Genomic DNA, 17,354 nt, shown 5'->3' on the forward strand with positions numbered 1-17,354 from the left:
TCAGCCTGTATTAGGGCTCTTTCACAAATCCTGATATTTCTGATACTAGAAAAACCAGTATCGGAGATATCCGTGTCCATGTGTACATGTGTTTAATATGTGTGGGAGCCGCATTCCACTGGTGTGCCACATCAGTATCACATGCATCGGCGCCTGGGAATCAGCGGCACTATTCGTGCTATTCCCTGGTGCCGGGTGCTGAAGACAGCTCACATAATTGTCCCCTGCTCACAATGCTATCAGCGCTGGCAGGGGAGTATGTTGAGAGTTGTATTCAAATGATAACGAGAGAAGATGGCTGATGGGAGTATTCATCAGTCGCTGCATGCGCTACAAATAAGTACTGTATTTTTCAGACTATAGGATGCACTGGACCATAAGACGCACCCCAAGTTTTCAGAAGGAAAATAGGGAAAAAATATAATGTGTCAAATGGGGGTCCATCTTACAGTCTGAATTCAGCTTAGCAGGGTGGATTAGCACAGGCGGAGGAGTGGTCACAGGGGTTGTTCGGTGGTCCAGGCTGGTGCGGCGGTGGTGCTCTGTGGTGCTGCTCTATGGTGCTCCTATGAGGGGCAGTGGTGGTGCTCTGTGGTGCTCCTCTGTGGGGCGGCGGTGGTGGTACTCCTCTGTGGGGTGGCAGAGTTGGTGGTGCTCTGTGGGGCAGCGGGGCTCCGCCAGCATTTCGTGAAAGCTCGGAGGCCCCAGCAGATCCAGTGCTGTGATGTGGTGGCCTCCTGGAAAATGTCTGCCGGGGGCAGCGCATGCTCAGATTCAGATCTCGGCAACTGGAGGAGCACCACCGCCACCACCCCACAGCTGCACCAGCCTGGGGAGGGAGGCTGCATCGCCCTGCAGCGTTGGACCAGGATCGCGGCCATAGTGTGATTAAGTATACTCCGTCCATAAGACGCACACCCATTTCCCCCATTTTTTTTGGTGAAAAAAGTGAGTCTTATGGTCTGAAAAATACGGTAAATAAAAAATGATGTGAGTTACCCTGCATTTTTGATAGCCAGCCAGGCAAAACTGACAGCTGCAGGATGCAACCCTCAGCTGTCAGCTTTAGTAAAAACAGTTATCAAGAATAGAGCGGTCCCCAAGCCGTATTTTTTAATTAACAATTTAAAAAAACAGCGTGGGGTCCCCCATATTTTTGACAACCAGCCAAGTTAAAGCAGACAGCTGGGAACTGGTATTCTCAGGCTGGAAAGGAGCAATAGATATTGCCTAAAAATAGCAGCACGCAGCCATGCAGAAAAGGCACACCTATTAGGTGTGCCAATTCTGGCACTTTGCTAGGCTCTTCCCACTTGCCCTGTAGGGGTTCATATTTCTGGTGTTATCACCTTTGTATTCTCATGTGACATCAAGCCCACAGGTTAGTAATGGAGAGGGGTCTATAAGACTCTTATACATTACTAATCCTATAGTTGTATTGTAAATAAAGACACAGGCAGAATAAAGTCCTTTAACCCCTTTGTGACCGGGACAGTTTTGACCTTAATGACTAAGACAATTTTTACAATTCTGACCAGTGTCACTTTATGAGGTTATAACTCTGGAACGCCTCAACAGATCCCACCGATTCTGAGATTATTTTTTGTCACATACCATATTTAATGATAATGGTAAAATATCTTCCATATGACTTACTGTTATTTATGAAAAAAATTGAAATTATGCCAAAATTGTGAATTTTCAATTTTCAAAATTTAATTTTTGTGCTCAAAAAGCAGTGAGTTATGTCACACAAAAAAGTTCATAAATGCCATTTCCCATAAGTCAACTTCACATCAGCACAATTTTGGAAACATATTTTTTTTGTTAGGATGTTATAAGGGTTAAAAGTTGACCAACAATTTCTCATTTTTCAAAGAAAATTTACAAAACTATCTTTTTCAGGGACTACATCACATTTGGAGTGACTTTGAGGGGTCAATATGACAGAAAGTACCCAAACATGACACTATTCTAAAAACTGCACCCCTCAAGGTGCTCTAAACCACATTCAAGAAGTTTATTAACCCTTCAGGTGATTCACGAGAACTGAAGCAATGTGGAAGGAAAAAATTTACATCTAACTTTTTTCACAAAAAAATTACTTTGGAACCAAACTGTTTTATTTTCACAAGAGTAACAAAATAAACATACTAGAAATAGGAGGAAACCAATATGGCTAAATAGAGCTGTAAGGGGCGCAATAAGTGACAACATGAAAGCATTTAGAGAATTAAAAGGATGTAGATAGTGATAACTAAGGCATTAAATAAATATATGTAAAAAGCAAATCAAGGCAGCAAAAATTGAGACAGAGAGACTCATTGCCAGAGAGAGTAAAAATAATCCCAAAATATTCTTTATCTACGTAAATAGTAAGAAACTAAAAAATTATAGTGTTGGCCCCCTTAAAAATAGTCTGGGTGAAATGGTGGATGAGGATGAGGAAAAAGCCAATATGCTAAATGACTTTTTTTCATCAGTATTTACACAAGAAAATCCCATGGCAGACAATATGATCAGTGATAACAAAAAATCCCCATTAAATGTCACCTGCAGTGCTTAACCCAGCAGGAAGTACGGCAGCATCTAAAAATCGCAAAAATTGACAAATCTCCGGGCCCCGAAGGGAAACACCCCCGAGTACTGCAGGAATTAAGTACAGTCATTGATAGACCATTATTTTTAATCTTTAAAGACTCCATAATAACAGGGTCTGTACCACAGGACTGGCGTATAGCAAATATGGTGCCAATATTCAAAAAGGGGACAAAAACTGAACTCGGAAATTATAGGCCAGTAAGCTTAACCTCTACTGTGGGTAACATCCTGGAGGGCATTCTAAGGGATGCTATGCTGGAGTATCTGAAGAGAAATAACCTCATGATCCAATACCAACATGGGTTTACTAGAGACCGTTCCTGTCAGACAAATCTGATCAATTTCTATGAAGAGGTAAGTTCCGGACTGGACCAAGGGAACCCAGTGGACGTAGTGTATATGGACTTTTCAAAAGCTTTTGCTACGGTGCCACACAAAAGGTTGATATATAAAATGAGAATAGTGGGGATAGGGGAAAATATGTGTAAGTGGGTTAAGAGCTGGCTCAGGGATAGGAAACAAAGGGTGGTTATTAATGGAGCACACTCGGACTGGGTCGCGGTTAGCAGTGGGGTACCGCAGGGGTCAGTATTGGGCCCTCTTCTTTTTAACATATTTATTAATGACCTTGTAGGGGGCATACAGAGCAGAATTTCAATATTTGCAGATGACAGCTTGGGCTGATAAATGGCAAATGAGCTTTAATGGGGATAAATGTAAGGTCATGCACTTGGATAGAAGATGTATAAATATGTGCTTAATTCTAAAACTCTGTGCAAAACCGTCAATGAAAAAGACCTGGGTGTATGGGTGGATGACAAACTCACATTTAGTGGCCAGTGTCAGGCAGCTGCTACAAAGGCAAATAAAATAATGGGATGCATTAAAAGAGGCATAGATGCTCATTAGGAGAACATAATTTTACCTCTATTCAAGTCACTAGTTCGACCATACATAGAATACTGTGTACAGTTCTGGTCTCCGGTGTATAAGAAAGACATAGCTGAACTAGACCGGGTGCAGAGAAGAGCGACCAAGGTTATTAGAGGACTGGGGGGTCTGCAATACAAGATAGATTATTAAACTTGGAGCTATTTAATTTGGAAAAACGAAGGCTAAGGGGTGATGTTATTTTAATGTATACTGTAAATATATGAGGGGACAGTACAAAGACCTTTCTGATGATCTTTTGTAATCATCGACCTGAGACAGGGACAAGGGGGCATCCTCTACGTCTGGAGGAAAGGTTTAAGCATAATAACAGATGCGGATTCTTTACTGTAAGAGCAGTGAGACTATGGAACTCTCTGCCATATGATGTTGTTATGAGCGATTTATTACTAAAATTTAAGAGGGGACTGGATACCTTTCTGGAAAAGTATAATGTTACAGAATATATATACTAGATTCCTTGATAGGGCGTTAATCCAGGGAACTAGTCTGATTGCCGTATGTGGAGTCGGGAAGAAATTTTTTTCCCCAATGTGGAGCTTACTCTTTGCCACATGGTTTTTTTTTGCCTTCCTCTGGATCAACATGTTAGGGCATGTTAGGTTAGGCTATGGGTTGAACTAGTGTTATGATCCTAGTGGCAAGGATCGCAAGTAGGACTAGCTAAGTAACTAAACCGACTACAAACTCTGGGAAGTGGTAACTGAATTGACCGCAACCTGATCCTATCCGCAAACAACTATAGGCAGCCGTGGAACGTTACCTGAAAATCCTAGACGTCTCGTCACGGCCTGAGAAACTGACTATTCCTAGAGGGAACGAAAGTCCTCACTTGCCTCAGTGAAATGACCCCAAAGATATAGAATAGCCCCCCACATATATTAACGGTGAGTTAAGGGGAAAGCACAAACGCAGAGATGAAATTAGATTTAGCAAATGAGGCCCGCTAACACTAGATAGCAGAAAATAGAAAGGGAACTGTGCGGTCAATTAAAAACCCTATTCAAAATATCCACGCAGAGATTGCTCGAGCCCCCGCACCAACTAACGGTGCGAGGGAAGCAACTCTGTATCCCAGAGCAAACCAGAGCAAGAAATCACATATTAGCAAACTGGACTAAACTCATCATACACAGAAATCATATTGCAGACTGATGAGCAAAAAATGATTAAACAGAACTTAGCTTCTCCTGAAGAAACTGAAACCGAAGATAATCAGGAGTAATCAGAATAGCACTGAATACATTGACAGCCGGCAACAAGTGGAAGTGAAACAGAGCTAAATAGGAAACTCCCAAGTGAATAACGAGGCAGCTGATCAGCCACAGACCCGCAGGATAACAAACAAAGCCACCAGGGGGAGCCCAAAACAAAAGTCACACAATACCACCTGTGACCACAAGAGGGAGCCTGAAAACAGCGTTCACAACAGTACCCCCCCCTTGAGGAGGGGTCACCGAACCCTCATAAAAACCCCCAGGGCGATCAGGGTGAGCCACATGGAAGGCACGAACCAAATCGGCCGCATGAACATCAGAGGCGACAACCCAGGAATTATCCTCCTGACCATAGCCCTTCCATTTAACCAAATACTGAAGCCTGCGTCTAGAAATACGAGAATCCAAGATCTTCTCCACCACGTATTCCAATTCTCCCTCAACCAGCACAGGAGCAGGAGGCTCAACCGGAGGACCCACAGGCACCACATACCTCCGCAACAACGACCGATGAAACACATTATGAATAGCAAACGATGCCGGGAGGTCCAAACGAAATGACACAGGGCCAAGGACTTCCAAAATCTTATAAGGACCGATAAACCGAGGCTTGAACTTAGGAGAGGAGTCCTTCATAGGAACAAAGCGAGAAGACAACCACACCAAGTCCCCAACGCGAAGTCGGGGACCCACACAGCGACGGCGGTTGGCAAAGCGCTGAGCCTTCACTTGTGACAGCTTCAAATTGTCCACAACATGATTCCAAATCTGATGCAACCTATCTACCACAACATCCACTCCAGGACAGTCAGAAGGCTCCACCTGACCCGAGGAAAAACAAGGATGAAACCCCGAATTACAAAAAAAAGGAGAAACCAAAGTAGCAGAACTAGCCCGATTATTAAGGGCAAACTCGGCCAACGGTAAAAAAGTAACCCAGTCGTCCTGGTCAGCAGAAACAAAACATCTTAAATAAGTCTCCAAGGTCTGATTAGTTCGCTCGGTTTGGCCATTCGTCTGAGGATGGAAGGCCGACGAAAAAGACAATTCAATGCCCAACTTAGCACAAAAGGTCCGCCAAAATCTAGACACAAACTGGGATCCTCTGTCAGAAACAATGTTCTCAGGAATCCCGTGCAAACGAACCACATTTTGAAAAAACAGTGGAACCAACTCGGAGGAGGAAGGCAACTTAGGCAAGGGCACCAAATGGACCATCTTAGAAAAACGATCACACACCACCCAGATGACAGACATTCTCTGAGAGACAGGGAGATCTGAAATAAAATCCATGGAAATGTGCGTCCAAGGCCTCTTCGGGACAGGCAAAGGTAACAGCAAACCACTGGCACGAGAACAGCAAGGCTTCGCCCGAGCACAAATTCCACAAGACTGCACAAAGGAACGCACATCCCGCGACAAGGAAGGCCACCAAAAAGACCTGGCCACCAAGTCTCTGGTACCAAATATTCCAGGATGGCCCGCCAACACCGAAGAATAAACCTCGGAGATGACTCTGTTGGTCCATCTATCCGGGACAAACAGTCTCTCCGGTGGACAGCGGTCAGGTCTATCCGCCTGAAACTCTTTCAGCACACGTCGCAAATCTGGGGAGATGGCAGACAAAATCACCCCTTCTCTAAGGATACCAGCCGGCTCTGAATCTCCAGGAGAGTCAGGCACAAAACTCCTAGAAAGAGCATCAGCCTTCACATTCTTCGAACCCGGCAGGTACGAGACCATGAAATCAAAACGAGAGAAAAACAACGACCAACGAGCCTGTCTGGGATTCAGCCGCTTGGCCGACTCGAGATAAATCAAATTCTTGTGGTCAGTCAAGACCACCACACGATGTTTAGCTCCCTCGAGCCAATGTCGCCACTCCTCAAATGCCCACTTCATAGCCAACAGCTCCCGATTACCGACATCATAATTCCGCTCAGCAGGCGAAAACTTTCTTGAAAAGAAAGCACATGGCTTCATCACAGAGCCATCGGGGCTTCATCACAGAGCCATCGGGGCTTCTCTGCGACAAAACAGCCCCCGCTCCAATCTCGGAAGCATCAACCTCCACCTGGAAGGGAAGTGAGACATCTGGCTGACATAAGACCGGAGCCGAAGAAAACCGACGCTTCAGCTCCTGAAAGGCCTCCACAGCCGCAGAAGACCAATTAGTCACATCAGAACCCTTCTTGGTCAAATCCGTCAAAGGCTTAACAATGCCAGAAAAATTAGCTATGAAGCGACGGTAAAAATTAGCAAAACCCAAGAACTTCTGAAGACTCTTAACAGATGTAGGCTGCGTCCAGTCATGAATAGCCTGAACCTTGACTGGGTCCATCTCAATAGTAGAAGGAGAAAAAATGAAACCCAAAAAAGAAATCTTCTGGACTCCAAAAAGACATTTTGAGCCCTTCACAAATAAAGCATTGTCACGTAGGACCTGAAAGACCATCCTGACCTGCTTAACATGAGACTCCCAATCATCCGAAAAAAACAGAATATCATCCAGATACACAATCATAAACTTATCCAGATATTCACGGAAGATGTCATGCATAAAGGACTGAAAGACTGAAGGAGCATTAGAAAGTCCAAAAGGCATCACCAAGTACTCAAAATGGCCTTCAGGCGTATTAAATGCAGTTTTCCATTCATCACCCTGTTTTATACGCACAAGGTTATACGCACCACGAAGATCTATCTTGGTGAACCAACTAGACCCCCTAATGCGAGCAAACAAATCAGTTAACAATGGCAAAGGATACTGAAATTTGACCGTGATTTTATTCAAAAGGCGATAATCAATACAGGGTCTCAGGGAACCATCCTTTTTAGCCACAAAAAAGAATCCTGCACCAAGAGGGGATGAGGACGGGCGAATATGTCCCTTCTCTAAAGACTCCTTTATATAACTCCGCATGGCAGCATGCTCTGGCACAGATAAATTGAAAAGTCGTCCCTTAGGAAACTTACTACCAGGAATCAAATTTATAGCACAATCACAGTCCCTATGCGGAGGTAGAGAATTGAGTTTGGGCTTCTCAAATACATCCTGGTAGTCTGACAAAAACGTAGGGACTTCAGAAGGAGTGGACGAAGCAATAGACACCACAGGAGCGTCACCATGAATTCCCTGACAACCCCAACTTGACACCGACATAGCTTTCCAATCCAGGACTGGATTATGAGTCTGCAACCATGGTAGACCCAACACGACGACATCATGCAAATTATGCAGTACAAGAAAGCGAATCACCTCCTGATGAACAGGAGTCATGCACATGGTCACTTGTGTCCAGTACTGAGGTCTATTCGTAGCCAATGGTGTAGAATCAATTCCCCTTAGTGGAATAGGGAATTTTAAAGGCTCCAAATCAAAACCACAGCGCCTGGCAAGTGACCAATCCATCAGACTCAGGGCGGCACCTGAATCTACAAAAGCATTAACCGGGTAAGATGACAGGGAACAAATCAGGGTAACAGACAAAATGAACTTAGGCTGTAAAGTACCAATGGTGACAGATTTATCAACCTTTTTTTGCGCTTAGAGCATGCTGAGATAACATGAGCTGAGTCACCACAGTAAAAGCACAACCCATTTTGCCGTCTATAATTTTGCCGTTCACTTCTGGTCAGAATTCTGTCACATTGCATAGATTCAGGTGTCTGTTCAGAAGACACCGCCAAATGGTGCACAGGTTTGCGCTCCCGCAAACGCCGATCAATCTGAATGGCCAGAGTCATTGACTCATTCAGACCTGCAGGCGTAGGGAACCCCACCATGACATTCTTAATGGCTTCAGAAAGACCTTCCCTGAAATTTGCAGCCAGAGCACACTCATTCCACTGAGTAAGCACCGACCATTTCCGAAATTTCTGTCAGTACACCTCTGCTTCATCTTGCCCCTGCGAGAGGGCCAATAACGTTTTTTCAGCCTGGTTCTCAAGATTAGGTTCCTCATAGAGCAATCCAAGGGCTAGAAAAAACGCATCTACACTAAGCAATGCAGGATCCCCTGGCGCCAATGCGAAGGCCCAATCTTGGGGGTCACCACGCAAAAAGGAAATGATAATCTTAACTTGCTGAACAGCATCACCAGAGGAACGAGGTTTCAAAGAAAGAAACAACTTACAATTGTTCATAAAATTCAGGAACCTAGATCTATCTCCAGAAAACAACTCCGGAATAGGTATTCTAGGCTCTGACATAGGACTGTGAACAACAAAATCCTGAATACTTTGAACCCTAGCAGCAAGATGATCCAGACTGGAAGCCAAGCTCTGGACATCCATGTCAGCAGCTGAACTCAGAGCCACACCAAGATTAAGAGGAGGAGAGAAGCTAGCCACAGCAGCTAGACACACGGCAACAAAAAAAAAAAAAAAATTTCTCAAGGCTTCTTTTCTCCTGCTTCTGCCATGCAATTAACACTTTACGGGCCGGCTGTACTGTTATGATCCTTAGTGGCTGAGGATCACGAATAGACCAGCAAGTGAATAAACTAAGGACAAGCTCTAGGGAGATGGTAACTGGACTGATCGCAAATCTGAACCTATCCAAAACAACTAGAGGTAGCCGGTGAACGTGCCTAAAAAATTCCTAGACGTCTCTAGCCAGCCTGAGGAACTAGCTACCCCTAAAGAGAAAGAAAGACCTCGCTTGCCTCCAGAGAAATAATCCCCAAAGATATAGAAGCCCCCAACAAATATTAACTGTTGTGAATTTGCTTTTTGCTCCCTCTAGTGGTTACTAGTTTTTTGACTCTGGTTTTTTCTGTCATTCCTTTTATTCGCACCTGGGTCGTTAGTTAGGGGTGTTGCTATATAAGCTCCCTGGACCTTCAGTTCAATGCCTGGCAACGTAGTTATCAGAGCTAGTCTGCTGTGCTCTTGTCTACTGATCCTGGTTCCAGTTATATCAGCTAAGTCTGCCTTTTGCTTTTTGCTATTTGTTTTGGTTTTGTATTTTTGTCCAGCTTGTTCCAAATCTATATCCTGACCTTTGCTGGAAGCTCTAGGGGGCTGGTGTTCTCTAGGGGGCTGGGGTTCTTGAATTTCCAGTGTGGATTTTGATAGGGTTTTTGTTGACCATATAAGTTACCTTTCTTTATTCTGCTATCAGTAAGCGGGCCTCTCTGTGCTAAACCTGATTCATTTCTGTGTTTGTCATTTCCTCTTACCTCACCGTCATTATTTGTGGGGGGCTTCTATCCAGCTTTGGGGTCCCCTTCTCTGGAGGCAAGAGAGGTCTTTGTTTTCCTCTACTAGGGGTAGCTAGATTCTCCGGCTGGCGCGTGTCATCTAGAATCAACGTAGGAATGATCCCCGGCTACTTCTAGTGTTGGCGTTAGGAGTAGATATATGGTCAACCCAGTTACCACTGCCCTATGAGCTGGATTTTTGTATTCTGCAGACTTCCACGTTCCTCTGAGACCCTCGCCATTGGGGTCATAACAGTTTGCCAGGCCAGTATTAAATGTTTAATGCATTGCAGAAGAGGGATTATAAGAAAGAAGATTCTGAGTTTTTTTTTTTTTCTTCTTCCCCTTTACCTCAGAGTGGCTATGCTTGCTGCAGACATGAATGTCCAGACCTTGATTACAAGTGTGGACCAGCTGGCTACTCGTGTGCAGGGCATACAAGACTATGTTATCAGAAATCCTAGGTCAGAACCTAAAATACCGATTCCTGAACTGTTTTCCGGAGACAGGTTTAAGTTTAGGAATTTCGTGAATAATTGTAAATTGTTTTTGTCCCTGAGACCCTGTTCATCTGGAGATTCTGCTCAGCAAGTAAAAATTGTTATTTCGTTCTTACGGGGCGACCCTCAGGATTGGGCTTTTTCGCTGGCGCCAGGAGATCCGGCATTGGCTGATCTTGATGCGTTTTTTCTGGCGCTCGGTTTACTTTATGAGGAACCCAATCTTGAGATTCAGGCAGAAAAGGCCTTGCTGGCTATGTCTCAGGGGCAGGACGAGGCTGAAGTGTATTGCCAAAAATTTCGGAAATGGTCCGTGCTGACACATTGGAACGAGTGTGCACTGGCCGCTAATTTTAGAAATGGCCTTTCTGAAGCCATTAAGAATGTTATGGTGGGTTTTCCCATTCCCACAGGTCTGAATGATACTATGGCACTGGCTATTCAAATTGACCGGCGGTTGCGGGAGCGCAAAACCGCAAATTCCCTCATGGTGTTGTCTGAACAGACACCTAATTCGGTGCAATGTGATAGAAAAACAACAAATTCCCTCATGGTGTTGTCTGAACAGACACCTGATTTAATGCAATGTGATAGAATCTGATTCCTGACTAGAAATGAGCGGAAAATTCATAAACGCCGGTTTACTTCGGCGCCTGTTTTGTGCCAGCCTGACGTCTCACTTCCCTTTCAGGTTGAGGTGGATGCTTCGGAGATTGGGGCAGGGGCCGTTTTGTCGCAGAGAGGCCCTGGTTGCTCTGTTATGAAACCTTGTGCCTTTTTCTCTAGGAAGTTTTCGCCTGCCGAGCGAAATTATGATGTGGGCAATCGGGAGTTGTTGGCCATGAAATGGGCATTTGAGGAGTGGCGTCATTGGCTCGAGGGTGCTAAGCATCGTGTGGTGGTCTTGACTGATCACAAAAATCTGATGTATCTCGAGTCTGCTAAACGCCTTAATCCGAGACAGGCCCGCTGGTCATTGTTTTTCTCCCGCTTTGATTTTGTTGTCTCGTATCTACCAGGTTCAAAGAATGTGAAGGCCGATGCTCTTTCTAGGAGCTTTGTGCCTGATGCTCCTGGAGTCGCTGATCCTGTTGGTATTCTTAAAGATGGAGTTATCTTGTCAGCTATTTCTCCGTATCTGCGACGTGTGTTGCAGAGATTTCAGGCTGATAGGCCTGAGTCTTGTCCACCTGACAGACTGTTTGTCCCGGATAAGTGGACCAGCAGAGTCATTTCCGAGGTTCATTCCTCGGTGTTGGCAGGTCACCCTGGAATTTTTGGCACCAGAGATCTGGTGGCCAGGTCCTTTTGGTGGCCTTCCTTGTCAAGGGATGTGCGGTCATTTGTGCAGTCCTGTGGGACTTGTGCTCGAGCTAAGCCTTGCTGTTCTTGTGCCAGCGGTTTGCTCTTGCCCTTGCCTGTCCCGAAGAGACCTTGGACACATATCTCCATGGATTTCATTTCTGATCTTCCGCTATCTCAGGGCATGTCCGTTATCTGGGTGATATGTGATCGCTTCTCCAAGATGGTCCATTTGGTTCCTTTGCCTAAGCTGCCTTCCTCTTCCGATCTGGTTCCTGTGTTTTTCCAGAACGTGGTTCGTTTGCACGGCATCCCTGAGAATATTGTGTCAGACAGAGGATCCCAGTTCGTTTCCAGGTTCTGGCGATCCTTTTGTAGTAGGATGGGCATTGATTTGTCGTTTTCGTCTGCTTTCCATCCTCAGACTAATGGACAGACGGAGCGAACCAATCAGACTTTGGAGGCTTATTTGAGGTGTTTTGTCTCTGCTGATCAGGACGATTGGGTGACATTCTTGCCGTTGGCTGAGTTTGCCCTTAATAATCGGGCTAGTTCCGCCACCTTGGTTTCGCCTTTTTTCTGCAACTCTGGTTTCCATCCTCGCTTTTCTTCGGGTCATGTGGAGCCTTCTGACTGTCCTGGGGTGGATTCTGTGGTGGATAGGTTGCAGCAGATCTGGAATCATGTGGTGGACAACTTGAAGTTGTCACAGGAGAAGGCTCAGCGCTTTGCTAACCGCCGCCGCGGTGTGGGTCCCCGACTACGCGTTGGGGATTTGGTATGGCTTTCTTCCCGCTTTGTTCCTATGAAGGTCTCCTCTCCCAAATTTAAACCTCATTTTATTGGGCCTTACAAGATATTGGAAATCCTTAATCCTGTATCTTTTCGTCTGGATCTTCCTGTGTCGTTTGCTATTCACAATGTATTTCATAGGTCCTTGTTGCGGCGGTACATTGTGCCTGTAGTTCCTTCTGCTGAGCCTCCTGCTCCGGTGTTGGTTGAGGGCGAGTTGGAGTACGTGGTGGAGAAGATCTTGGATTCTCGCCTCTCCAGGCGGAGGCTTCAGTACCTGGTCAAGTGGAAGGTCTATGGTCAGGAGGATAATTCCTGGGTGGTCGCCTCTGATGTTCATGCGGCCGATTTAGTTCGTGCCTTTCATGCCGCTCATCCTGATCGCCCTGGTGGTCGTGGTGAGGGTTCGGTGACCCCTCACTAAGGGGGGGGGTACTGTTGTGAATTTGCTTTTTGCTCCCTCTAGTGGTTACTAGTTTTTTGACTCTGGTTTTTTCTGTCATTCCTTTTATCCGCACCTGGGTCGTTAGTTAGGGGTGTTGCTATATAAGCTCCCTGGACCTTCAGTTCAATGCCTGGCAACGTAGTTATCAGAGCTAGTCTGCTGTGCTCTTGTCTACTGATCCTGGTTCCAGTTATATCAGCTAAGTCTGCCTTTTGCTTTTTGCTATTTGTTTTGGTTTTGTATTTTTGTCCAGCTTGTTCCAAATCTATATCCTGACCTTTGCTGGAAGCTCTAGGGGGCTGGTGTTCTCCCCCCGGACCGTTAGACGGTTCGGGGGTTCTTGAATTTCCAGTGTGGATTTTGATAGGGTTTTTGTTGACCATATAAGTTACCTTTCTTTATTCTGCTATCAGTAAGCGGGCCTCTCTGTGCTAAACCTGATTCATTTCTGTGTTTGTCATTTCCTCTTACCTCACCGTCATTATTTGTGGGGGGCTTCTATCCAGCTTTGGGGTCCCCTTCTCTGGAGGCAAGAGAGGTCTTTGTTTTCCTCTACTAGGGGTAGCTAGATTCTCCGGCTGGCGCGTGTCATCTAGAATCAACGTAGGAATGATCCCCGGCTACTTCTAGTGTTGGCGTTAGGAGTAGATATATGGTCAACCCAGTTACCACTGCCCTATGAGCTGGATTTTTGTATTCTGCAGACTTCCACGTTCCTCTGAGACCCTCGCCATTGGGGTCATAACAATTAACGGTGAAGTAAGAAGAAGGCACATACGTAGGGGTGAAATCAGATTCAGCAAAAGAGGCCCACTAGTACTAGAAAGCAGAAAATAGAGCAGGGGTCTATGCGATCAATAAAAAAACCCTTACAAAATATCCATCCTGAGATTACAAGAACCCACGCACCAACTAATGGTGTGTGGGGAGAAACTCAGTCCACTAGAGCATCCAGCAAGCGAGGAAATCACATTTTAGCAAGCTGGACAAGAAAACATGATAAACACTGCTGATCAAAAAATGAGCAAACAAAACTTAGCTTTGTCCTGGATGGACTGGGAGCAAGGTAGTCAGAAGGAATCTGAGTAGCACTGATTACATCGACAGCCGGCAACAAGAGGAAGTAAAACAGAGCTATATAGGAACCTCCCAGAGGATAACGAACCAGCTGATAGCCAGAGACCAGCAGGATAACAAACAAAGCCACCAGGGGGAGCCCAAAGCAAAAGTCACACCATACCACCAGTGACCACAAGAGGGAGCCCGAAAACAGAGTTCACAACACACACCATCACAGACGGCTCCAGTCAGCAGGAGGCAATGTTTCCGTCAGATGGTAACAGACTACATGTCTTGCCCTCTCAGTGTTCTCCCAGATGGCTCTTCCCCCTTCAAGTTTTGGGTCTCTAAGCTGGATACATGGCCAGAGCTTAGCCAGTATGCATTGGAGGCGCTGGCTTGCCCTGCTGCTAGTTATTTTCGGAACATGTCTTTAGTGCCCCAGATGGTGTACTAACAGACCGTTGTATGCGACTATCCTCCGATAATGTTGACTGGCTTACTTTTCTGAAAATGAACAAGGTCTGGATCTTGCAGGAATTTGCCAGTTTTCTTCCAGATTAAATAATTGGTTGGCAACAGTATCCAGGTCTCCTGTTGTGTTCATGATTCTACCACCTGAACTGTAATCCCTGGGCTCCAACACCGCCAGTTGCTGCTCAGAAGTGCTGTCTGCACAGTCAACACATGCTCCAGTGTTATTGGGGTTCAGTAACGTCAGCTGATCCCCTGCTGTGTGTCCGGCAACTTCTCCTGCTCTGTCCACATTCACACTACTACAGATTTTAAACTTGCTCAAATTAGGCCTCTGGCTACACTCTGTTTCTAGTATTTACCCTAGGCTCCAACACCGCCAGTTACTGCTCAGAAGTGTCTTTGGCATGGGTACTCCCTACTGCCTGGCCTGATTCCAGCACGCCAGCTGTTTCCGGGTAGTCTCAACGTCACTTTGCCTCCAATACCTTGTCCTGTCGGGTTGCGGTCGGGATCGCCGACTCTATGGTGCCTGCAGTTTAGGTGCTTCCTATGTCGGCGGGATCTGGCAATGAAGGCTGGTTCCGTAGTGCCAATAGGTCAAGCACCCCCTGTATGACTGTGGGTTTCAGTAACTCCGGCCGGCTCGCGGCCTTGCAACTTTTTTTTCATGTGTACCTTCTGCTGCCTATCTGAGTTCCAGTACCATTAGCTGGTTCTTTGGAAGTCAATCTTGAATATGTCCCCCTGGGATCCAGTAACATCAGCTGGTTCCAGGCAGAGCCTTTGGCTTAGGTGCCTCCTTCTCGGTATTCGAGTTCCACCAACGTCTGCTGGTCCTTGGTATTGCTTTCTGGCACAGGTACCTCCTGCTTAGTAACCGGGTTCCAGAACCATCAGCTGGTCCTCGGTAGTTCCATTGGCTCTTGTACCTTCTGCTACCCATCCGGGTTCCAGTACCGTCAGCTCATTCTCGGCAGTTCCTCAGCCTTCTTGTACCTTCTGCTACATTTCCAAGTTCAAGCTTTTTTAAATGGTTTTTGGTAATCACTCTGGATCTCCCTGATGATGACCCTGAGGACGACGACCCTGAAGACCACCCCGAAGAAGACGATGACCCCAAAGATGACAACCCTGAGGACGACGACCCTGAAGACCACCCCGAAGAAGATGACGACCCCGAAGATGACGACCCTGAGGACGACGACCCTGAAGACCACCCCGAAGAAGACGACCCCGAAGACGACAAACCTGAAGATGACGACCCAGAAGACCACCCCAAAGAAGACCAAGAAGATGACCCTGAAGAAGATGAAGAAGTAGAATATGAAGAAGAATAATAGTTGAATAAGAAGAATATGAAGAATGTAAAAAAAAAGAATAATAGGAAGAAGGTGAAGAAGAAGATGAATAAGGTGAAAATAAGTTGATGAAAAAGATGCTGCTGCTGAGGATGATGAAGGAGAAAGTGTGGGAGAAGTAAAAAAGAAGGTGAAGAGCATGGAAGTAGTGAAACATAAATATCTGACAAAATATAAAAAAAGCTTAACATAGTCAATATCTTTGTAACTCCGAACGTCTTAAAAAAAAATTTAATTCCTGCTATTCCATTTGATTGGGCTAAACCTCTATGCCTTTAATGTCTCCTCCACCTCCCCCAATACATCCTACATTATTCTTAGTTGTTTTACTTCATGTAGAATTAACCTACAAGCAAAGAAAGGGTTTATTTTCATTCCGATATTTGTGTCCCATTGACTTGCATTGGTTTCCCGTATCGGAATCGGCGATATTCGATATTTTTGGGGTATTGGTCCCATCCAATCCGATCCGATATTTCCTGATATTGGAAGGTATTGCTCAACACTAGTGTACTGTTGAGCGATACCTTCCGATATTCAAAAGTATCGGTATCGGATTGGATCGGCCGATATCCAAAAAATATCGGATATCGCTGATACCGATACCCGATACCAATACAAGTCAATGGGACACAAATATCGGAAGCTATCCTGGATGGTTCCCAGGGTCTGAAGGAGAAGAAACTCTCCTTCAGGCCCTGGGATCCATATTCATGTAAAAAATAAAGAATAAAAATAAAAAATATGGATATACTCACCCCTCCGACGGACCCTGGCTCTCACCGGTGCAAGCGTCTGCCTCTGTTCCTAAGAATGCAGTGAGTGAAGGACCTTCGATGACATCGCAGTCACATGAGCGGTCACGCAACCAATCACAAGACCGCGACTTCATCGCAAGTCCTACACTCACTGCATTCTTAGGAACGGAGGCTGCCGGTTGCACCGCTGAGGTCCAGGGTCCGTCGGAGGGGTGAGTATATCCATATTTTTTTTTTTATTCTTTATTTTTTACATGAATATGGATCCAAGAGCCTGAAGGAGAGTCTCCTCTCATCCAGACCCTGGGAACCATACGCACCGCACACGCCTGGGAACATATAGGAACTTCCGATTCCGATTTCCGATATCAAAAAAATATCGGAACTTGGTATCAGAATTCCGATACAGCGAATATCGGCCGATACCCGATATTTGCAGTATCGGAATTCTCAACACTACTCAACACTAAACAGGAATGAAAAAATGTATTTTTACCACCTAAATGTTTCTAACTTCTGAACAGGCCGCTATAGCTGTAAGACTTTAAGGCCGTTATTTAGAGATGAATTGCAATTGTAAACATCAGGAGCACACGATCAAGACCTCAGGATGCCGATGGGGTTAAAGAGCAAGCCCCCACTCTGTTAACTATCTACATGCTATTATCACTATTTACAACAGTATTTAAG

General features: G+C 45.5%; 1 protein-coding gene across 1 annotated transcript in view; it reads right to left on the bottom strand.

Annotated features, from left to right (window-relative positions):
* LOC143766163 (cartilage oligomeric matrix protein-like) overlaps nt 1-17,354 on the bottom strand; it is an 883,353-nt gene that overhangs the window by 40,254 nt on the left and 825,745 nt on the right. The window lies entirely within an intron of this gene.

Source organism: Ranitomeya variabilis, chromosome 1 (genome assembly GCF_051348905.1).
Source record: "Ranitomeya variabilis isolate aRanVar5 chromosome 1, aRanVar5.hap1, whole genome shotgun sequence".
Classification (NCBI taxonomy): domain Eukaryota; kingdom Metazoa; phylum Chordata; class Amphibia; order Anura; family Dendrobatidae; genus Ranitomeya; species Ranitomeya variabilis.